The sequence below is a fragment of the Morone saxatilis genome, unplaced genomic scaffold (assembly GCF_004916995.1).
Source record: "Morone saxatilis isolate NCDOM2014 unplaced genomic scaffold, NCSU_SB_2.0 Contig7, whole genome shotgun sequence".
Taxonomy (NCBI): domain Eukaryota; kingdom Metazoa; phylum Chordata; class Actinopteri; family Moronidae; genus Morone; species Morone saxatilis.
Genome location: NW_023340246.1, coordinates 4,308,552 through 4,332,578, shown reverse-complemented (window position 1 = coordinate 4,332,578; position 24,027 = coordinate 4,308,552). Strand labels below are relative to the sequence as shown.

General features: G+C 41.1%; 1 protein-coding gene across 1 annotated transcript in view; it reads right to left on the bottom strand.

Annotated features, from left to right (window-relative positions):
• snap25a (synaptosome associated protein 25a) overlaps positions 1–15,056 on the bottom strand; it is a 34,942-nt gene extending 19,886 nt beyond the window's left edge. Inside the window, exon 1 of the mRNA XM_035678086.1 lies at positions 14,880–15,056. The gene's annotated coding sequence lies outside the window, so the exon portion shown is untranslated. The remainder of the gene's footprint in view (positions 1–14,879) is intronic.
• Between the last annotated feature and the right edge of the window lie 8,971 nt (positions 15,057–24,027).

Here is a 24,027-nt window from a genome sequence, read left to right as displayed (position 1 = left end):
ACCCACTGGCTCTAAGTCGCTCTGGAAAACAGCAGCAGCTAAAAGCTGAAGGTAGAAATAGGCCAAATGAAATTGGTCATAAAAGTCATAAAATGAAAAAAATAAGACCAAGAGGTAGCAAATTGGGAGCTTCTGTTTCCCAACTCTGTGTTTACTGTTGCAGGCTATATAATGGAGGATTAAGAAGCCGCTGAAGCAGCAGTGTTTGTTTGTTAGGGAATGAATGGCAAGGGAGCAGGCAACTGATGTTTGCAGAGGAATGCCAGTCTCAGACAGGGTTGACTTGGATTTTGGAGGATTAGCCACAGAGAGACATAAACAGCCTGTTAGCCCTGTAGCTGTGATCCTTTCCTCCCCTCTGTAGGTCATGAGATGCTAGTATCACAAGCCAAACTGCTGGGCATCTCAAGATGTAGGCTTACTAGGAGCTAACTCTAAAGATGATCATGAAACAACTTGTCATGTGTCAGATGAGTTTGTGATTATCAGTGGATATGGCTACAAGACATCCTTAAACATTAGAAACCAAATTGTTTAAACCCCTTAAGAATCAAATATAATTCCTTTTCTTAGTTATCTGGCTAAGTGGTAATCCTGCTACGATAATTTTGCCCAGGGGGAATGACAATGAATCGTTGGCTGTTGGGTTGAAATATTTTTTATATATATCTTACAGGAAACAAAAAGACTGTGTATGTATAGAAAAGCTTTGTTAAGTGATATTTTTTAATATTAACATTGAATCAAGTGACGGAATTACAACTAGCAGCACCTATTCCACTGAAATCAACAAACTGCATCTACAATGGATTTAGGTTATTTTGGCTTTTGCTCTAGCTAGTACTGCTGTTTTCAAGCAAAGTTCAGACAGATAGCACAGAAGAAAATATGTTGGCTCACTATTGCAGACACCCAGGTTCAGACTCTACTCGCAAATCTTAATGTAATTGTGCAAAGTGTACTCCAAAAGATACAAATCTGCTCAGCCTATTTCTGTGTATTGATTAAGGTAATTGGTAGTAAGGTAAATACATTTCTTGCAAAAACAGAGAAACAATACACTAAACAGACCACCTAGTCCATTTGCAACCCTTGAAAGATGAATTCATGATACGCTGTACAAGACTTAATTAAAGAAAATCTACCTGACTGACTTTCTAGAGTAAATGAAATGAAATAATTTCCCCCTGGGATTATTAAAGTATTTCTGATTCTGATTCTGATAAATGTTTAATTATATTCATACGGCCACTATTTCTTCCGATACAAAACACTAACCTCATACAATATGTTCCTTCAGTCAGACCTCAATAAAACTGTAACTTCTCCACTCTCCACTCCAAAAACAGTCGAAATCCTAACACCAAAGCAAGATGCCAGGTTAAACTCAAAACAGCAGTGAGTCTGTGCCTCATCTTGGACAGACGGCTTCGTCCCACCTGTACATGTCTCATGTTGGTGAGTTAGTGAACAGTCTGGTTGATATTCTGCCTCAGAGGTCCCTGCTGTACCCTCTGTGTTTGCTTCACCCACTCATGTGTCCAGAGATGTTCACAACAACATCTGCTGGCGACATACACAGTATATGAAGACATTTTTTACTGCCAAGGCAATGTCACCGCACGTCAAGGTCTGACTCATTAAAACCTCCCTAGGCGGTATATAGATTCATCTGCATTCATCTCTGCAGATGGATTCAGTCATGACTATATCCTCATATCAACAGCTGCATCACAATGATTAAGTGCACCGTTTACAGGCTCATATAGCATTCATTCAGAGGCCAGTTTACTAACTGCTGACATACTCAAAGATCCTTCCACTATTTTACAGATTAAATGTGCACTTTGAATCGGTGATATTTATGCATCGTCTTTTTTCCATCTCTCCTCTGCTCTGATGTCTCTGATTTGTCTCCCTCGCTCCCTTCCCCTCCCTGTCCTGCATCACTTTACAGCATCGGCGGCCATGTTGGGTTACATAAACCTCCAACCGGACTGTGCAGTGCAATGCTTAATGTCTGAATCGAGTCAGATCTTCAGAACGACCCGCTGAAGGAGGAGAAGGCCTCATCCCCTGCCTGTCTAGTTACGTAACCAAATTCAGGCAATTAAGTTTTAACGGGCCACACTGACCTTTTATTTTACGTCTCAATTACAAGCTTCACATTTTAGCATCTTAGCTGCCCTCAGCACTGCCTGCTTCAGCAGCTCTGCTCTGGAGGAAAAAGCTAAGTAAGTGAACCTTGAGTTAGGAATAGTTTTTCACAAATACTGGCTTTTGTTTATGATTAGCTACATTTTTAAATCAGTAGAGTCATGTGATAACATGTCTGTCAATATGTCTTTGGTTTAAATATGTATTGTTGATGTTGCTGTATTCTGAATATAAATAAATGCATAAAAGCAAAGCAAGAAACTAAAAAAAATGTGTGAGGGTGTATTTTGATTTTGTCCACTTCAGATGCCTATAGCAACTTGTGCTGCACGGATCTAAAATTGTAGAAATTGTGTTCTCTAGTAAATGTGTTTATTTAACATTTATACCCTGACATGGAGCTCTGTGTGCAAGTCTACTGCCCCACAAACTGGTGTATATTAAAACAAACCAAGATTTAATTTTGTTTTGTTTGTTGTTTGTCATCAGAGCTCATCAATTCAGGCTGATCAACACCCAAAAGGTAAGAAATTAGGGGGTTGTACCAATTGTGACTTTTTGTCCAGACCAACTAGTGTGATGTTGTTTATCTCTGGAACCATACAGCAATATAAGTAACAGTGTATTCATACAGTTGCAGTAGAGTTAAATGCCTTTGAGAGATACCATTACAAAGATCAAACTGATGACCTTTCAGTTACAGTATCTCTAACTAGCAGGCTGCCCTGTCATCCATGAAATGCTCCCCCTAAAGGACACTAATTTTTCTGGATCTTACTGTTTGATTAAATGTTGGCCAACCCACTTGAGAGACACTTCTTAATTTTTAACTAATCATCGAAAGGCTGTCAGCAGTTTCGGTAATAACATGGGGGGAAATAAATTCATGACCAGACAAACCAGAAATATGGAATTTGGAAGTTTATCTGTGCTGTTTTGAGAAGTACCTGAAGTTTACACATACAATATTAATCATAGTGTCAGTCCAGCTGTTCTTACAATGTAATATGCTTTTACATAAAAAAATAATCATAGTCCCATGCATGCACACTCTACATGAATCTAACAAGTAACCAACCTATCTAAGTTTATGGAATCATACACATTGCTGATTAAAATTAGTAAGTGCTTTAATTATGAAACTAGATAACTCAATTTTATCAGCAATAGTAATCACTATATCTTGTAATCAGACTACAGTAATCCTGTTATGTGTAATCCCTGACCTTTACAGACTAATGTATTGCATATTGCTTTCCATCTGTCAGTATAAAGAATGCTATTACTGAATTCTTTAGCTAATGAACACTAAGTAACTCCTTCACTTCCACCAAACATCTGCCACGCAGGTGGCTCAAAATGCCCTTGATTCCATTTAGTAACACACATGACTTGGGGGAAAGGTGTAGGGAATCAACAACTATCATCTCTATCTTGTTAATTCGACCATATCCATCTTTGTGTTTGCCACTGTGTGTTGACACACCCACACGTCCTTTGCCCATATGTTTCCATCACTTTTTCAACCTACTGATGCTGACATTTATGGCAGGAAATAGTAACTATTGCAACCTTTTGACCCCAAGTCACAAGAACAGGAAAGCTCAAAGTGCAAAAATCAACCTCTCAGTTATTAAAATTACACAACTAGGCTGTAACACGATGCACTGAACACATAAAGTCATCTACGTACTGTGTATGCAGGCATATACACACACTGTATTGCATCCACATTGCCAAGCGCTGCGGCATAGCGAGGTTTGTGGTTTGGTGGCGTGATTTAATTTATGACACTAGAAAAGACGCTGTAAAATGTGATACATCACTAGGATGGCAGTTATCACAGGTTTCAAGGCAATTATTGGAGTAAGTCCAGACAGTGCACATTCATCAACAGTATTTGGAATAATCGCATGAGCAATAAAACAAGGCTAAATACCTGCATTTATGTACAACACTCTCTGTAGCAGGAAATAACTCCATGGCTGCTCAATAGAACAGCTAGCTCTCTATCCTTCCATCCATCAATCATGTATTAACTATCGTAAGAGTGACACCTCAGTGTAATCACCACAGGAACGATAACGAAAGATGTGAACATGCCCTTATTTCCATTGCCCACGTATTCCACCCCGGAGGACGGTATATTTCATACCCTGTCCAATCACATTCTACCTGGAGGAGATTACAAGCCCCCACCAACCGCTCCACCATAACACTTTCTCATTTATTTTCCTCCTCTCTTTTTTAATATCTCTTCTCTCCTCTGTCCTTCAGTTTCTCTCTCGTCTTTCCTTTTTACTTGATAGACAAAGAGAACATGGACTGGACCGGAAGTATTGGACTGAATTTCACGTCACAAATACTTTACTGTAGTATACTATGTCATCTAGGTTCAGTACAAGTCATGTCATATAATGCTGAAAAAGATTCCTTCTTTCCATTTTTAAAATGCAATGTACTGCAAAATCTGACTGAGGCCACTTCTGTAAATGTTGTGGTATTAATAGTAGTCCTTTTTAAATCTTATTTTTATCTGAATACTTACTGTACACATATTTGAAGGTTGTCAGATAGACTTATCAATATGAAAATGACCATGAAGGTAAGATAATGCAGAGCTTTGATGTGGAGAGACAATAAATCTTTGTTTTTCACTGTTTCATGCACATCGAGTTGTGTCTGAGTGTGTCTCTCTCTTCTCTTTCTCTAAGTGTGTGTGTGTGTTGGCTGCCATTTTGTTTGCTTTCCAGTTCAGGTTTCAGACGCTCCCTCTCTGTCCCATGCATCCAACATTCTCTTTGTCTCTCTGAATGAAAAATCTTTGACGGAAATATTGGGTCGAAATGTCTGATGAATGTTTCAGGACACATTAAATAATTGCGAGACATCACTCGAGTGTGACTGAAAAAGAAGAAAAAGAATGTTCTGCTCCATTGTGGATGATATGCACAAATTCAGACAAGCAGTGCTGCGTTAACACTGCATTTATTCAATAACAACTGGATTTAAAGGTTATCTTCAGGCTTGGTAGTTTGTCGTTTTACTGTAGCACAGCAACAGATGAGAGATTGATGAGAATTGCCCTTGTAAAAATAAATCTTGTTACGTAAAACACCTCAATTGTGAAGGTTACTACAGCTCTTCACTTGGTGCGGCTGTTATCGCTCCTTACAGAAGACTGCAGTGACTAAAGCACTGAAGTGAAATGGATGGAATGGGCATTTCTTTTTTAAACTAACATAGTTGAATTGTCATTTGGCTACACATGAGACAGTAAATGTAAAATCATAGGTAATGCTGCTAACAAGTCCACAACAACCATTCTGAGGCTCAAAAGGACAATAACACTGTACCCTAAAATGCTTTCTCTGCCCTTCTCGTTTGGAGGTTTTAACACATTACAACCATGGCGATAAGATGACACTTCCCTTCCAGGAACCGCGGCTAGCCTGAATAATAACAGCAGTGAGGTAACATTACACAACAAGCCCAAATGTCACTACAGCTGGAGCTCTCTCTCCACAGAGGAGCTAGCATTAAGTGCAGCAGCGACATCCCAGTGGCCGGCTCTACAAAGAATGTCATGCATTATTGACCTGAGAAGTCCAAGACCACATCACTTATTCATCTGGCCCAGCTGTAACCATTCACATCTCAGAAACACATGGCTGAAGAGCAGGAGGTGGAGGATCATAACAGTATAGGCCACCTGCTTCAGACAAAGGGTAACACAGCAGGTGAGGCGCATGCCTCTCCACTGTGGCCTTAAGAAGAGCTACACGGGTCATCAGATATTCAAATCTACAGCTAGTGGTGAAGCCATTAGTCTAGTCATCCAACAGAAAATTTGTCAAAAACTATTTTGAATTGTTTTCATTTTTAGCCACACCAGCAACATGGCTCACTAACAAGAGAAATGTCCTTCTGAATGTTAGCAAATGTGAACACGCTAAACTAAATGGTAAACATGGTAAATATTAAAGCTGCTGGTGCCACTGTGAGCATGTTAGCATGCTACTGTTAGCCTTTAGTTAAAAGTACAGCCTCAGAGAGCTGTTAGCATGGCAGTAGACTCTCAAATACAAATGCCCAAAATTCACCTGTTCAAGCTTCTCCAAGGGTGAGATTTTGTTGGTTTTCTTTGTCCACTATGATATTAAAACTAAATATCTTGATTTTGGACTGTTGGTCGGACAAAACAAGCAATATGAATATGTCAACTCAAGCTTCAGGAAATTGTAACAGACATTTTTATACTTTTTTTTCACATTTTACTGACCAAACGATTCATGGGTTAATTGAGAAAGTTGCGTTGCATTAGTTCCATCCCTAGAAAGACCAGCAGCCATTTAAAATGAAATAGCTCGGTCCGCATATCTGAGTTATAGTGAATGAGAAAAATAATAGCTGCTATGTGGTCAGACTAATTTTTCGAAATATGCTGTCTAGAAATAATGCTAAACAGACAGTATTAGACTGATGATTATTGCTCATACAGGCTGATAATATAATAATAATCGTCAATCCTTGCCTATAGCATGATAAAATCATGTTGTCATGTCTGTTTTCACACAGAACGTAAACGTAATGTTTTATTAGTGATTTCTGTTTTTGAGGATTCTAGAGAGACAGCTTTAGAATATAGAGATGTGTATGGATAAATTCCCTACTGTATGATGAAGACAATAATCACTGCGTAGGTGAGGGCCGCACATACTGTGTTCTGTGTATGGAGATACAAACATTCAGACATAATCGGTTCATAGTATCCTACAAGGCATGTTATACAACACATAACATAAATCATATTAGAAGTAACTTATCCATGCCCATGGCAGTTTACTGAGCTAGAGAGTTGTGGTAAAGCAGTGTGGTAAATGACTGTTGGTACAGTATATTGTGGCTAAAGAAACAGTTGCAGGCCGATTGCTCTGTAGTTTTATTAGTGTATCATCATTATAGAAAGGGAGTGTGGTTCTGGGATGCCAGAAGTAACAGTTTACTGCTTCCTGGAAGTGTTATGGCCAAATGACAGAACTCCTCACTGATGGAAAGTTACTCATTTGGTATTCCAGTGACACACACCCACTCTAATAAACTCTATTCTTCCAGAGTGACCACTCACTCTAAACAGCTTGAGGGATAGCCACATGATGACCTGTGTGTATGTTAACGTAGAAACTGCTCTAGAGTTCACCCATTATTATGCAGCACCGAAGTGAAAGCGATGCAATCGTTCTATTTATTGTCTCTTAAAGGTGGCGTCACTGCTTCATTCGCTAATAGAGACCAGATAGACTGAGGGCGAAGACAAGGGCAAGCCTGGTGATTTAAGGCTGACCACCCCCGCATCCCTCTCCTTATTAGTCCTGAGCTGTGTGGCTCCTTATCAGCCAGCTCCCTGCTCCTTGGAAACAAGTGCGGAGCACAGCAGAAGGTACAATAGACGAGGAGACAAGACAAGTAGATCTCAGTGGTGCAGACTGAGGTGTTTATTTTAAGCTTCTGTAGGAAGATGAGAAGAACAGAAAGTACACACACACAAGGGTGAAATAGAAAATAAGGCCATAATTCAGTATGCACAGCGTACCACCAACGCCCTTCAGTCCCATGCTCACAGTCACCTCTGTGATCTCCGTGGGTGAAAGGGGTCCAGGCTGCATCATTTACCCACCCATGGGAGTACCCAAGAGCCACATTTATTACAGATGACGTTTTGGCTGCCAGAGGGCAGTGGAGATGTGACATTTGACAAGCAAAACATGGCAGGGAGGGGCGCTCATGGGCTGATGTTGGCAGTAAAGCTAAAAGAAAAAAAAAGTGGGATTGGGTTCAGACGGGGTGGGCGGTGGGGGGATCCTGGGTTGGAGGGGATGGCGGTGCAGATGAACATATGACAGACAATCAACCAAGCAATTTCTGTGCAGGCCTCGGCAACCTGTTTTGAATTAGAAGCACAAGCTCTCGTGTTTTACGACGCAATAAACGTCAGGGCGGGGAGATGCGAGGGCTCTCTGGGTGAAAAATACAGCAGATGTCCTTTTTATATCTGCAATTTTGATGGAATCCCAGGCAGGAAACGCTCAAGCCAGCTGCAGAGAGCAGAGGCAGAATCCCTGATGTCTTAGCGACACTGCAGTAACAAACCATCAAACTGTTATGCCCTAATCAATATTGATGTCTTTCATTAGTCCTTTGGTCACAGCTTGTTGGCATAGAGCATATTTGTACAGTTGGGGATTATGACACGAGACGAAAGAATTCCAATCAGTAATCCCCAGAGGTTTATTTCACAGTCCAACAGGATACATTCAGGGCTTTCATTCATGGTCATGGGCCCAAATAGCCAGGCCACTTGAGTGTCACATAAGAGCCTGTTAAATATTTGAGGTCATAAAAACAAAAACATTAAAAAGCAATTAGATGCACCCAGAGGACGAAAAATACCTTCTGACAGAATGCACTCATAAGAAAAATATAAAATTTCAACTTTATCTCTTTGAGCCACTGAAAAACATTTGTGAATGTCTTCTATGTTTATTTAACATGTTATATGGAGTACCACATGTATATGCAGTCAAATATATCAATGTGTAAAAACAACAAAAGGTTGTTCTGGAACAGACTGCAGGGCAGCTCACAATTGAACAATTGTTTGGTCCATCACAATTTGAGTCCAATGTGAAGTATGCCTACAATAAATTCTGCAGGGAGCAGTGTGGAGGTCAGTCTAAAAGAATCAATAATACTGATACTCTACATTGCTCATAAGGCACTTTAAGACATTTTATATGTTGTGAATGTACATTAATGCCAGTACATTATGGAGGAACTCTAAGCGGTAACTGATAAAATGCACTAAAACATAAAATATGAGAAAAGTGACTGGATCTGTATAGTGTGACTATACTGACTGTGAAGCTGAAAACGAATTCATTACAAGCCAACACAAAGTCAAACCAGATGCAGAATACATAATACATTACACCATGCCGTGCCATTATGACCTGTTATGCATGCAGTCTTCGTACTGTAATGCAGTTGGCAAGTTAAAATCAGATAAAACAATCAGTCAAATACCCTGTGTATGCCCTCTATCCTACACATACAGCTGTTTAAGGCATACAAAAGCATTGCAGAGGCTAACCTGCGCCAACAACCTTGGTCAGCTGCACTGCAGCATCATAAATTACACAACCCAACAGAGAGTCCTACGGCAACAATATCACCTGAAAAACACCACATAACACTCCAGCCTTCAGCCTTGAATGAAAACCGTGTCCACACTACACACAGTGTCATGTTTGCAGAGGACTGATACAGTCGTACTGTCCCTGCACCTGAGCACACAATGCCACGTAATGTAGAGGGCGGAGGGCGTATTCATGTTGATCCGAGCAGATTAATTGGTGACTTTATGGTTCACTGATGCAGGGATAAGCAGTCTATACATGCTTTTATTCTGTAAATGGAAGTCATGTAGAGATGGTTTACAGTAGAATACCGCTAAAGCTATGGCTAATGCTGTGGTGAAAGTGATATGTTTGTAGCTACAGATCAATGTGAAACAGAAGCAGTCGGAATCATATCCTACACACGCACACATACAAAGCAACTGAACTCCAAAATATCAACTTGCCATAGTAAAATATGAGACTCAGCTTATAACTGGACATACAATAGTAAAGGTACTTCTGATTTCTATCATCCAGAATTTACCTCCAATATTCTGGATAGTATATGTATTAAAGACATTTATGCAATGTCCTCACATAGAAAGCATTCACAATATTTCTTTTAATGATTCAACCTGGAAATCATTCACTTTGGCAATTTCTCTTGCTCATATTTATACTCTCCACATTTCCATTTTCTCTCTCCATCTCATTCCCTCTCCTTCTAATCACTTTCACTTTCCCTCCCTAAATTCCTTTCATTAATCAAAAGAATAATAATCTAAACCCTGTGAGAGCAGGAGTAAGTACAGATGGCAGAATGATGACAGCGTCTGACAGCACAGTGGATCGGCCTCGCAGATGACTGTCTCATAAATGTGGCTTTAAAAGGTACAAAGATGAAGGATTGTTTTAGATGTTCTGTTCCAGGAAAGCTTCAAAAAGAATAGCAACGCTTCAGATAATAGTTGTCACATCACTTCTGTTAGAGGGTACAACTGAGGTAAGATAAATAAAACTAAATTTAGAAAAGTGATGCTTTTGTGTGAGCACTGAGAGCAGGCTTGACAAGTATGGAGCTCCTATCTGCGACCTATCTCCATTAATAACCATTTAACTACCCGACATAATGCAATAAGACAATTCTATCCACCTGGCAAGTTTTAGAAACAAATAAAAGAAGAACATCTGAATGTGAATAAAACCCAAAACTATTTGTCTATGTCTCATGAAAACTAATATCATAGTGAAAGTTAATCTAACCAAAAAAACTGTATGATATGGTTTGGTGAACAATCATCCTCTATGCTTCACCACAGGTTTGAGGCCTCGGGAGCAGCCATCTTGTTTTCTGTGTTTTGTTCTGTGTCTCTGAAAAAGTGAGAGGTTATCCCACGAGGCCTGACTAGACACAAAAAAGCCAAATCCCTGCCTTTAACCCTGACTTGCCATTTTCTCTCATATACCTCACACTCACTTGGAAGAAATAAACACTCTTTGCCTTTTTCTTCCACTTACTTCAGACTGGATACTGTTCTTCTTCTAAGTCAGTGCTCTTCTTTCCTGTTTCGCTTACAGGAATAGTTCAACATTTTATGAAATATGCTTATTCGCTTTCTTGCCGAGACTAAGAGGAGAATCTGGACTCTGTCCACACGTAAAAAACGACCTGCTCCTAAAAGTGTAAAATGACACATTGTGGTGTAACAAGGTGTTATGCTGTGTGATATTGTGGGTTATAACTCCCATAAAATCACATCAGGTTTGTGCTTTGGACAGAGACAGGCTAGTTTCTCACTGTATCCAGTCCTTATGCTAAGCTAAGCTAATCCGCTGCTGGCTGTTTAACAGCCAGATGTGGCATCAGTCTTCTCATCTTACTCTTAGCAAGAATGCCAATAAGGTCTTAACTATTCCTTTAAGAAATGCAGTGTTTCATTAACTTCATTAGTCTGTAGTCACTAGATTTATATCATATGTCATCGTTTCTGTCACTGATTTTACAAGTTTTCTTGCTCTATTTAAAATGCCCCTTATACGTTTTAAACTCTGTTATAATAGTATATTACACAGCTGAAGTGCAAATATCAGAGGCTGAAAACCATAATTCTTTGCAAGACTAAAGCTATGTGGGAGACTTTGTGATGTGCTTACCACCTAGCAAAAGTCAAAAACAAAGGAACATACACTTAAGTCTTGATGAAGATTTTCCAGGAGACCGTGACTTTGCACCGGAAAAAAAAATATCCTGAGAAAGAACTGATCTCCCCAAGAAAGCAAACACAGTCCCTGCTCAGACGGAATAGCCGTTTCCCCTCGTGGTCTGGACTATGAACCAAGACTGGGCATCACTGTTCAGAAAAAAAAGCGAGAAAGAACAGCATGCTTGACCACCACAGGGTATTATTCGGGATAGAGTTGCCAATGCGACAGCAGCAGAACAAGCTCTGCTGAATCCATGAGGATGATTTTGTTTGTCATGCAGCTAAAACCTGAACTGCACTGTGACAGCGATAAACTACCGCAGTAGGCATTTAGTTCACACTCCCAATCCAGAGTAGGTTATAAAAGAGAGAGAGAGGCAGTGGTCTAGTTCTTTGCTCAAGGGCACATAAAAAATGCCCTTGGGCAAAGAACTATGGATGCATGTCTTTCTCTATGTCAAGCAGGTACTCTCCTTTTCTGTCTCCAGCTCTAATGTAAATGGCTGTTTGTGATTCTGCAACTGGCCCTGCCGGGTTGTCAGTCAGTATGTGACCACTACATCACTGCTAGAGTGAAAGATGAACCAGTGCTAAAGGTTTCTGATAATCGAAGGCCTACTAAGATTATAGATTAGCATCTGGCCAAAAGCAGTTTCCTTCACATTTTGATCAGATCATTCCATTTTAGAGAAACAGCTAGAGGAATCCCTCAGACTAGTTACAGAAGGTCTGACTTAGAACGTTGCATGTGACAGTCTCATCAGTAAGACTAATGTGAGAGGGTTTACAGTCTGTGGCTGTAATGAGGTATAGTTGCTTGTGCGTGGGTAGACTTGAGGTTTGGGCCTGTAAAGGACCTTTCAAACCACAAAAAAGGATGCTGGTCTGCACTTCTCAGGCTTTTTACATAATTATGGCTTAATTATCACTTGAAACTTTAGGCTAAAAGAGCCACATATATATATAGAAACAAATAAGATCTGTACCTGCTCCAAAACACGCAATGCGCAGCCAGCCAGCCGGTTCAGTATTCACCAGCATCGATCACAGAGGCTTTAGCTCTATTTCAGAACTGTGCAACACAGCCGGGCGTGAAAGCACCCATGTGAATGAACAACGGCCAGGGTGTTTCTGAGAAACAATCAGTGGATGGTGATAGTGTTGTGAGTCACCATTTATCTAGAGAGCAGGCCCATTCGCATTGTGTGCAGTATAGGCCTGACACCCCCTCCCACCCCCTCCCTGTCTGTCTCTCTCCCTCTCTGCAGTCCAAACAGTGCAAGCCGCATAACGCGATATGGTATAGCGGTCATGGCAACTGGAGCATCCTTGGGGGCTTTACTGTGCTCTTTATATACTGCAGGCTATAATCTGCCATTGTCATGGACACACATCTGCCAGTGTCCAAAGCCTGGAGGCTGTTCCTCCTTTACAAATCCTATTTCTTTACTTCTGACTTAAACTGTTATTTTAAGGTCATTAAAAATCACCACAAACCCACTAAAAGAATGTGATTTGAAGACATCTGTTGGTAAATGTATTTCTCCTGTCACGGTGCTCACTGCATGGTCTCCAGTGATGTGACAAACATTCAATCAACCCTCCAGTGACAGCGTCAGTCAGTGGCTATCAACCAGCCTACCGCTCCATGTGCTCACACAAAATAATTCCAGGTGCGCCAGAGATCGATACGACTTCAATATCTAATCTGCCGCATCGTCAAACCTCAGGATGGCCAACAATCATGTCTCTATTTCTGCATCACGAGACATCCTCTCACAGCAGCCACGGCATTGCGCGCTGTGCGTGACAGGCAGCACAGGGGCGTCAATTCACCACACACAATCCAGACATCTGTCTCACCAAAACGTCCACACTTGCACAAATCCAGTTTTCCAGCAGACGGTTTATTTCAGTTTGGATTATGAATTAACACCTAACACAACAAATGACCCGCAGAGAGTCACGCATGGAGAACCAGTCTGGACTGCTGCGTGCCTCTGAAACAGAGCTAATAAGGTCCCATTTGGAAGCAATACCACCTAAACATAGCTTTATATGTAGTGTGTATGTAGCCTAATACTCTGCACTATACATGCAGCACTCCAAACGGGTGCACACTTGCGCATGTGGAGCGCTCGAGTACCAATTTTAGCGCCCAGCCATTGTGCGCCACGCGTGATGAACGGACAGCGCGTGCGGGGCTCATTGACAGCGATGTGCGTTGCCTCAATATCAGGACGGTTGGCTGGATGGATGGGATCCTGAGGGGGAGGAAGAGGAGGTGGAGGAGGAGGAGGAGGAGGAGGGAGGGGGGCTGGGTGTCATAGTGCGGGTTTCACCGCGGTCCTCCCCGGCTTTCTTCTCCCACATTTCTCGCCTGAAGCCCCCCACCCACCCACACGTGTGTTACACCAGCAGGGCTTCTTTCATGCCTCGGTCACGTAAACGTGGTGCGGATTTGGCCGCTTGTGAGGCAAAGACACCTTGTAAAAAGAAAAAAAACGCCTAAATATAAGCGAGCGCATTCATAGATCTGGATGATGCCCCCCCCCCTACTGTTTATTCTCTAACCGACTCCACCATGGCGCAGTTTACTACACATGACATTCTCCACATCATCCGCCGCAATCACCCAGACTCCTCTTTTCGAATCAGCGCGGTGCTGTTTTTGTTTTGCTTCTCTGACATGAGTGCGAGAGACTGATTCATGATTCACCATCTTGCTGCGACACCAGCACTCTACCTGCTGCCTCCATCGGCTTTGAGGCTCGCAGTCCCTGATTCAGTCACACTGATTTATTTTTTTATTTTTATTTTTTTTACAGAAAACAACCCCTCTCCAAAGGCTCAGAAACAACCCCGCATCTCTTTTTGTTTTGTTGTTACAGTGCGGCGTTGGGCACCACATCGACCTGCTCTGACATTCATTTCACCACCTCGGTGTGCTCTTCCTCCTCTGCCGCTGTCCAAGGTGCTGAAACACTGAAAAACGCCCACATTGACTGTGCGCATTATAGCGCACCGCAGCCATCCTCTCAGCAATCCACTGCGCGTTGGAGATTTATCACCCGGGAGGTCACGCATTGCCTCCCTTGCCTTCTTCCCTTCCTCCATTCCCTCCTTCGCCCCTCTCTTCCCACTAACAATGCAAATGATCCACCCTATTCTCAACTAAAATGCCACATAAACGCATAGAATGCATATAACATCATTCAGACTGGCTCACGTTTCCCGAATAACAAACATCTGCTGCTTCAATGCACCAAAAGCAACCCGCTCACAGATATATAAATGTGGTAAAAAAAATAAATCTAGTAGGAAATGTCCTCGGTCTTACCTGTGCCTGTTGTCGGTGCCCCGCAGTCAGTATGGCAGGAAATGTCTGCGTATATCAACAGCCAACCGATAGCAGCCTCTCTCTGTATATGACTGGGATGCTGCAAGGGCTGAGTCCTCCTCACTGCTTCTTCAACGGGGGAGAAAGCAGTGCAGCTCTCGTCAAAGATGGCGGACACTTTTGACGTCAGCAGCAGCTTTTAATAGATATCTGTCAGAGATAGATAGATAGATAGAGAGAGAGAGAGAGAGATACTTCAAAAGTCTTTGGGCAGCTGCACAGGATGCAACTGAATATTTTAGATGTTTTGAAATGTTACGGTTGTATGTTTTATATCCAACCACAGGAAAGCTGGATATATGCTAGATTCAATAGTCCATATGCATTATTCATGATGATCAGTTTTTAGAATACAGACCTGCTGGTTTATGCAGGATCATCGTGGTTTGAGGCATCTCATTCTCACCACATAACCCCCACACAGAGTATTTGTTTGAGCTTTTGCAGCCTAATAGGTGTGAATGCATTATAGCACCAGCATACATCTTGGAAAGGTTCCATTAAAACTACTCTTGCACTGTCACTGTTAATAAAGTTAGTCTCCTATTCAGTATTAACTGGGATTTTGAGCTTCTTCACTAAAATCAAAGCAATCTGACTTCCTGCCTGTGGTAAAGCCCCTGTGGGGTAATTAGTTTGTGGTCATCCAATTCATTGTGTTGTCTTTGTTTGGGGGTATGGAGAGATGCACCGCTATAACATGACATAAACCGATAAAATAAAGTGGTGGCTCCTGTTTTGAAACTTGAATCTGCTCTTGAAGAGGGTATGTCAAATTCTGCTTTAGTCTTAAGACCATTATTTCAGTTGATACTGTGCTTACATGGTGTATGTGCCTACAGGAAATGATGTGTTTAATCAAATCATCACATAACAAATATGGAGGCATGCAGTTTTCCTGCATAGAAAAACTACATACTGGGAGTAAATAGGGGTCCAGTAGCTCTTTTTCCCCTAGGACCCCTGTGGTGGTAACCAAAGAGCCAGTTAGTGATTTCTTACTTTCAGAAGTAAGCACATAACTTGAAGACTGGAGGCAACTGTATTCCAGTCTCATGACCTTGAGGAATTCTTCAGGCTTGTGGGTCTCCAGCTGTGTGTGGTACTTTGCTGTATCATCACTGTAGCTTCTGTAACAACACAGAAAAATACGTCCTTGTTCTTTTCTCAGTTTGACAGTAAGATAAAAGTATTTAAAAATACTTAAAGGCCTGTTGTGTAGTGCACATTCTTCCACGAGGAGATGTTTTAAACAACGAGGTTTGTGACATTGATTTCTTACTATCAACAAATCCCACGGCAAGAAAATGAACAATGAGTTGATCCCACAAAAAAGTATTGTGTGTGTTTCCAACCTGATATGTCTTATTCCTGTGTGTCATAGAGCGCCATTGTTGTCCAAAAACTATAAATAATATAAAACATCAATGAGTGACAATGAGTTTGACTAATGTTTGCTAACAACTACAGTGCCCAGCTGTCTCAGGAAATGACTGAGCCTTATTTTAAAAATTCATATGCCAGTCCTTTAGGAACCAATGTGTTGAGAACTGAGAACCACAGAGAGGGTAGGGAGGTCAGACAGAATTGAGAAATGGGCTGTCACACTATTACTTTTGCTCTTTTGATGGGGAATTTGACAATAACAACAATATAGAATATCACCAGCCTTATCCTTTAAGGCTCTGCTTGTTGTTTTGACTGTCTCAATGGGGTTTTCATCAGTTTCTGCACATCAGCAAAAATTGTCATTCTTCACATTTTCTCTGATATTCAGAAGAAAAAGACGGAAGGCGGATCTGTCACTCAGCCGACAAATATTGTTTCAACCATCTTTCAACACTGGCATTTACACAGAAACCTATGTAACATATCATAGAAAAATGGGTAGGTGTGCGTCTATGAATGTATGTTTTTTGCTTTCTCATGGTCTTAAAAAATCCCTTCATATAGAAGATGTCAAAGCCTAACCACATGGGTTACAACTGGAGGTTTGTATTTCTGATCAATTCCTGAAACGAACTTACAGAAATAGACTGATTGATGTTTTCTCAGCACGTCTGCACTGAATTGTCCATGGCCTCAGCAGCGTGGGAATGTCCCCCCGCTGCTCTCCTCCAGCCGCTGCCTCTGCTTGGCACTGTAACAAATGTCTCTTCAATTGCTCTGAAGCGAACCTGTCTCCTAAATTAATGATAATGATAACTCTGCATGAAAAATCCATTTGGAGAGGAGAGCCAGAGGAGAAGAAAGGGGAGGAGGGAGTGTGTGAGTGTGACTCCACGTATGTCTGCGAGGGGGTTTTACGTGTGTATTGTGTTCTAGGTGTGCTGGGATGTGTGTGTGTGTGTGTGTGTCTGGCGTGCGTGGAGAAAGTGAGGAGAATGAATCTACAGGTCCCTCATTCACTTACTCTTCTCTAAAACAATATTACAGGAGGATAACGAACCAAATTAGGAATGGATGGAAGTGAAGGATTGTGGTTCTGTTTGAAGACAGGCAGCAGTGTCTGTGCAGGATCAGGTTAGAGTAGTAGGGGTTTTCAAACTGAGGTCCACAGGCCTCTAAGGGTCCCTGAGGCAGGTCTTGGTCCAATAATAACAATAACACATGCACTTATTTTACTATTATTTCATTAGTATAATGGGCCCAAATAGAGAATAAATATCATAGGGTGACTTTTTTGACGGGCTTTGACATTAAAGGTCCTCTTGGGGGGCCATGTTTCTACAGTAGCCCAGAACAGACAAACCACACACTGGCTCTACGTAGGGCCTTTGGTGTTTTTAACATTCACTTATTCTTCCTACCAACTTGGAAGGCTGAGCTGTATTCAAAGGGTTGCAATCTGCAACTTCACCACTAGATGCCACCAAATCCTTGGCACTGGTCCTTTAAATGACTGCTACAAGAAAAACTGTACTCAGATGGGGTTTATTGACTCACGCATTCATCAAAGAGGGCTCTAATGTGAATGGCAGTCTGTATGTCATTTTCACATGTTTGATGTGGAAAAAGTGGCAACCACAAGATGAACAAAAATGGTCACAGTGATTAACAGTGATGATCTTTTCTACACATTCAGGGAATTAGATAACAAGATTAAGAGTCTACAGGCATGCTGTCTGAGGCTGTACTTAGGCACAGCCTTGAACTAAATGCTAAAATCAGCATGCTAACATGCTCACAGTGACAATGCTAACATGCTGATGTGTAGCAGGTAGAATGTTAAACAAACTCCCTATCTGAGTCGAGTGTGTTAGCATGCTAACATTTATTATTTAGCACTAAACAAAACATACAGCTGAGGCTCATGGAAATGGAATGTCATTATTTTACTGGTAAATCAAAATGGACTGATACAATTTTACTAATACTAATAAAACATTTGACCTGATGATGACCAAAATTACTGCAACTCACTCTGAGGTGAACAGGAATTTAAGTACCAATTTCATGGTAAGGTATTTGACTTAAATCTACAAATATCAAACTCATGGTGGCACTGGAGGAAAGAGGATCGCCAATTCATTTGGATTCATCTTTTGGAGAACTTTTGTACCAAATTTCATGATTGAAATTTGATAGCCCGCCATAGCCATTTATTAGTAAATCAACCAGATCATATGAATTATTTTGTTGTTCAGCTGTGGGTTTTTAAAAAAATATCTTATTCAGTATGCTTTGTCTTTTTTATTCCACAAATTACAAGTAATAAGGGAATACTACAAAGTTCTATTATTAGGGTAAGAATGACTTTAAGAGAGTTTCGCACCATTAATGGACACAAAAAATCTTCACGGAAAAACAGACTAACTAACTGCTCTTTAAGTCAAGATGACTTAAGGACTGATTGACAAAAACACAAATCAAACAAAGAAATTAATTGTGCAATGAAGTCCAGTTGTTGCAGATGTTACACTCTGTTATTTAAGTTAGATCTTTATCAGGTCAAAACCTTTTAACGTTACTCTTCTCATCACAAAAAACAGCGTTCACAAACAAATATCTCACTAACAGTTTATAGGTGTTAATAAATGAAGTTCCTGTCTTCTGTACATCATGTGCTTGTTCTGCTGTTTCTTATATTGAATATGCCTTCCAATGACTCAACATATTCATCCAAAAACATTCATCTTTTTGTCTTTCTCAGAGTACCAGATTTGTGAGAGAATGTTACTCAGACTTGATTCAGGTTATCCCATTTTAAATGCTATTCTATTAATACTGTGAGAATTTTAAATGAATATTATCTTTTGTCTAACTGGGTTATCAGCAGTCTGAACCAGGCATTGTCAGCCTTTTGCCGGAAACATCCCCATGGCACTGCTGCTGCTTATCTGTCACATTTTATCCTCCACAGAGCAGCTCTACATTGAACGTTTCGATGAAGTCTTCAAACTGGTTCGTAGTTCTCTGGCTCGTGGATCTGGGATTGAGTTGGTCACTGTCATTTAGCATTTGAACATAATAGTGATGCCTTAAGATGGTAAGATGCTTTTTATTCAGAAGAGTATGGAAAACCTGAACGCCCTCATTGAGAGAATGAAGTCTTCAACAACTCGTCCTTTTTTCACTTCTCTCTTTCTTTTCATCCATTAAAGCTTGCTGTGTTCTCGCTTTTTGCAGAGATTAAAGAGAATGACTAACTTTTCAGAGGATGCCTTTGAAGTCAGAGGGATATTTGCAGGGAAGAGTGTGTGCATGTGTGCATGTTCAGTGTCTGGGGAACTCAGGGGGGATGGAGAGCTTGGCTTTAGTGGTGCCCCGTCTCACGGTCAAAGAGCAAAACACAGCAAGTGGAGGAGAAGATTAGCTGCAGCATTATCAACCCTGTAGCAGACAAGCTCAAGCACTCTGATCTCCTTCTCCCTCTCTGACTGATTTCATTCTTAATTAAACTTCACAGGGAAGGTGGGAGGCTGGAGGGGGCAGGGGGAGCTACGAAAGAGTGACAGGGCGAAAAAAAAAAAACAATAGGCATAGGCTTAAAAAAAGAGGTGTGAAAGATCCAGAAAGAACAGGATCGACAAAGACAGAAGTATGACACTATAGATGAGGAGAGGCAGAGATGGCAGACACTCCATGGCATATACAGAGTGTGTATGTGTGTGTGTGTGTGTGTATATATATATATATATATGTGTGTGAATGTGTGTATGAAGAGAAAGAGGGCATGATGAGAGATAAAGCCAGTCAGCCAGGCTGTGTGGTTCTGTGTGGGGGAGGGTGCTGCAGCAGCAGCCTTGCTGTGACTCAGCACTAAAATCTGCCTCTCTCTCTCTCCTCTCCCTCAAATATCAGTCCTTAGTCATTGTAGCAAACACACTATTAGAGCTCTGTCTCATCAGTGTTTGGAGAGCTTGTCACGACGTTGCATCTCATATGATTTGGCTGCAGTGTTTTAAATGTTCCATCTGATTAAGCTTACATGTATTTCTTGGCTGATTCGACATTGGTTTCTGTTTTTGTTATTCTGCAGTGGTGGAAAGTACTCAAGTACAGTACTGAATTCAAATTGACTTTAATACTGCTATTTTATGCTTCCTTACTTAAACATCACTACATTCAGTAGGAAACATTGAACTTGTAACATTGAACAGCTCAAATTACTAGGTTTTTCCTGCTAAAGATCTTCATCCCAAAAAATATAATTAGTCTATGAAATATCATTTGTTGTTATAAAATAAACTACCCAGAAAAATATAAAGTAGTTAAGGCTGGCTCCACTTTGACCAATTACAACATTAAAATGTTGCTTACACATTAATGCATAAGTTATAATAATGCAAAAACTATAATATATCACAACTACTCTACTAGTACTACTGATTTTGCAGGAAGAGTGGCCTGTCATGGGACATAAATATAACATTACTGACCACTAGTAGTGCTATAGAGCGATGTTTTTAAAGGACCATCAATAACACCCTAACGATACCATCACGATGGTCAGCACCGTAAACATTATTCCTGCTAAACATCAGTGTTCTAGCACTGTCAGTGTGGGCATATTAGCATGCTGACATTCGTATTTAGCTACCTAAAAGCTCCACAGTGCGTGAGCGGAGCCTGACAGAGCTGCTAGCATGGATGTACACTGTTAGTCTGCACTCAAGTCTGAGTAGTCCTTCAGTAAATATATTCTGTTAGGCTGTTTCATTTACTGTATAACAACGAATCATATTTTATAGGCTTATTATAGTTTTTTAAATCTTAATCTGCAACTTGACTAAAGCTGTTAAATAAATGCAACAGTCTGAAATGTAGTGTAGTAGTTTAAAGTAGCATACATTTGAAATACAAAACAGTACAAGTAGCAGACGTGTATTTAAGTACAGTACAGGTAAATTAACTTTACAGTGCTGATTATTGATCATACACTAAAACGGTTTATAGCAAAACTGTCACATTTCTGCATTTCCTCTCCAGGGTTCTGTGTTTTCTGATTTATATCTGATTGTGTTTACCTGCAGACCCGTTGTGCTGTTTGGTCTTTGCAGTGGAGCTGAACTGTGAGTGAATCAACAAAGATGTGCATGAAGAATAGCTTTCAGTCTCATCCAGCACACTGGGGAGAGTGATATTCAATCTGATAATTGAGGTATTGATAGATTGGGAGTGAGTGGCGACATTGATAAGTGTGGGGCTGAAGGTCTTGCATCCGATGTTGAGGACGGCTGTCAGAGGGAGAATCGATTCACATCGACCTGCAGCTTTACACCTCTTTTCTTTTCCATCCTTGGCTTTTCTATTTTCTTTCTTCTGTTTTCCTTTTCCTTCCTTCCTTTCCTCACTATGTTATGATCTCCTTTTTGGTTCAATGTGCACCTCTCCTCTGCCTTTTGCATATTTCTCAGTAGTGTAGCACATAAAACAGACTTTGGTTGGTATGTAGTATTTGTGAATTAAACAAAAGAGCACAGGCTGAAGTTAGTCGCCTTGTGTGCAAACAGCTGAGCACAACGGAGCACAGATGAACAGACGAGAACAGGACAGAGCAGGGCAAGCAGCCGGACAGAGCAGAGCACCACATGATGCAACACAAGGTTATGTAAGTTGTCACGTATCCTAATTTAATACAACAAAACATACACAAACCCTGGGTGGTGTCACACAAAATAACACAAGATAGGTTCATGTAACATAATGTAACACAGGGTAACAACATAGCAGAGAGCAGAGGAGGGAAAGGAAACCAAAAGAACAGAAGTTGCGAGGGTGCACTGGCCCAGAATCTAACGTCCCTCCTGGCTAACTCACAGGAAGTGGCACATTACTGCCAACTGAACTCAAAATGTGCGTACTCTCAATCTCCCATATGTGCATATGCGCGTACATAAAATTGCATATAAATGTGTGTGTGTGTATGTGAATGTTTGAACAGATGAGATTGCCCAATGAGCAGAGAAATACAATGAGCTCTGTATCAAAACATAACTGTGTTTTAATGGTTACTATAAAATACTGCACACAGTAAAAAATAAATGCATTCTTACCTTCTAACTTTCCTTCCTCCTCGAATGCACAGCACTACAAAGAGAGGCAGCTAAAAGGGCTACAGACTGAAAGGTGTCAACATGTTTGCATTGAAAGATCCTTAGCACTAGATGAAGACGGCCAATTTAACAGCTGTTTCACTCACTCTAGTGCTGACAAATTATAAAAACAGATGCATTAAACTATACATAGAATTGTTCTATTCTATTCTAAATTCCTGACTTTAGCAACCCCCAGTGGTTGTATGATAAAGACACTGTGCAATGAATGGGCTGGAAAAAGCACATTGACTGCAACCATTATTATCAGGATTGCTACTAGTGGCAGTGTTAGCGCCTCCAGCAGGTCACAGTTTTTACATATAAACTGGTAGATATATATATATCTGAACATGTAGTCAAAGTTTTGTAAAGAAATTCATGGTCCCCAGACGATAAACCCTAATGAATGTGCTGATTACCTTACATTTGTGGCCAGCACAGCTCTTTTTTTTCGGTTTGCTAACGTGTCATTATTTCTCAGAACAAAGTTCCTGCCATCATTTCTGGACCCAGAACTGTCCAGTACATAGCTGCCTTGACTTCTCTCAACTTCTCCTCCTTTCTACTCCCCCTTCTCAGCTCCTCCTCTCCTGTTTCTCCCTCCCCTCAACCTCTTTCACTCACTCCTCACCATGCAATAACCCCCTCCCTCCACCTGCTCTCCCCCTCTCTGTCTTTTTTTTTATTCCTCTTCATCATGTATTTCACCCCCAGGGTACAGATCAACACTCCATCCCCCTATCTCCACTTCCCCTTTAATCTCACTCTCCTGCCTCATCCTTCACCCCCTCTCCCCTCGTTGTCAACTCCCTTTCATCCTCCTCCCATCTCTCTGTGTCTTCAGTGTGTCTGGCGTTTCCCAGTGTGTGTGTGTGTGTGTGTGTGTGTGTGCGCGGTAGGTCAGTAAGGTCGGGATCCTGGTTGGCCAATCACATTTTCTCTATTACTGATAACACGTTCATGTGTGTTTGTCATGGAACATGCTCTGCTCTCGTCATGGTGTGTGCTCAGCATGCTGTTCACCATCTTATCTCAGTGCGGCTCTTCACACGTTGTGTGTGTACTTTCCTCTCACATACATAACTATATTCTTGTCTTAGTGTGCGTGTGTGTGTATTTGGTTACTCACACAGCGATGTGCATGCAAATGTTTCACCTCAGCAGTTTGAAAGCTAGATTAGCTCCCAGTGTCTTGCACCTGCCTGTTGCTATGGAAACTGGGTATCCTCTGTGCGTCACCTGTGCCCATGTTTGGTCTGGTTTCCTGCTCCTTTTTATCAGCTCCCTTCTCACTCTCCCTCTCTCTCTCTCTGGTCCTAATTTATTGTCTGTGTCTCTCTCCCTCTCTCTGTAGTCCAAACCACACTCGCTGAAACAGAAACACACACACACACACACACACACACACAGATAAAATACTGGACAAAATATGAAATATATTGGCAACATGCAGATCATAGGGAAAATAACCACATAATGTTACTTTAATGTTCTTAAAAAGAATTAGCTAAGCTTCCATTAACGATTTTTGTGCCCCCCCCCCCCCC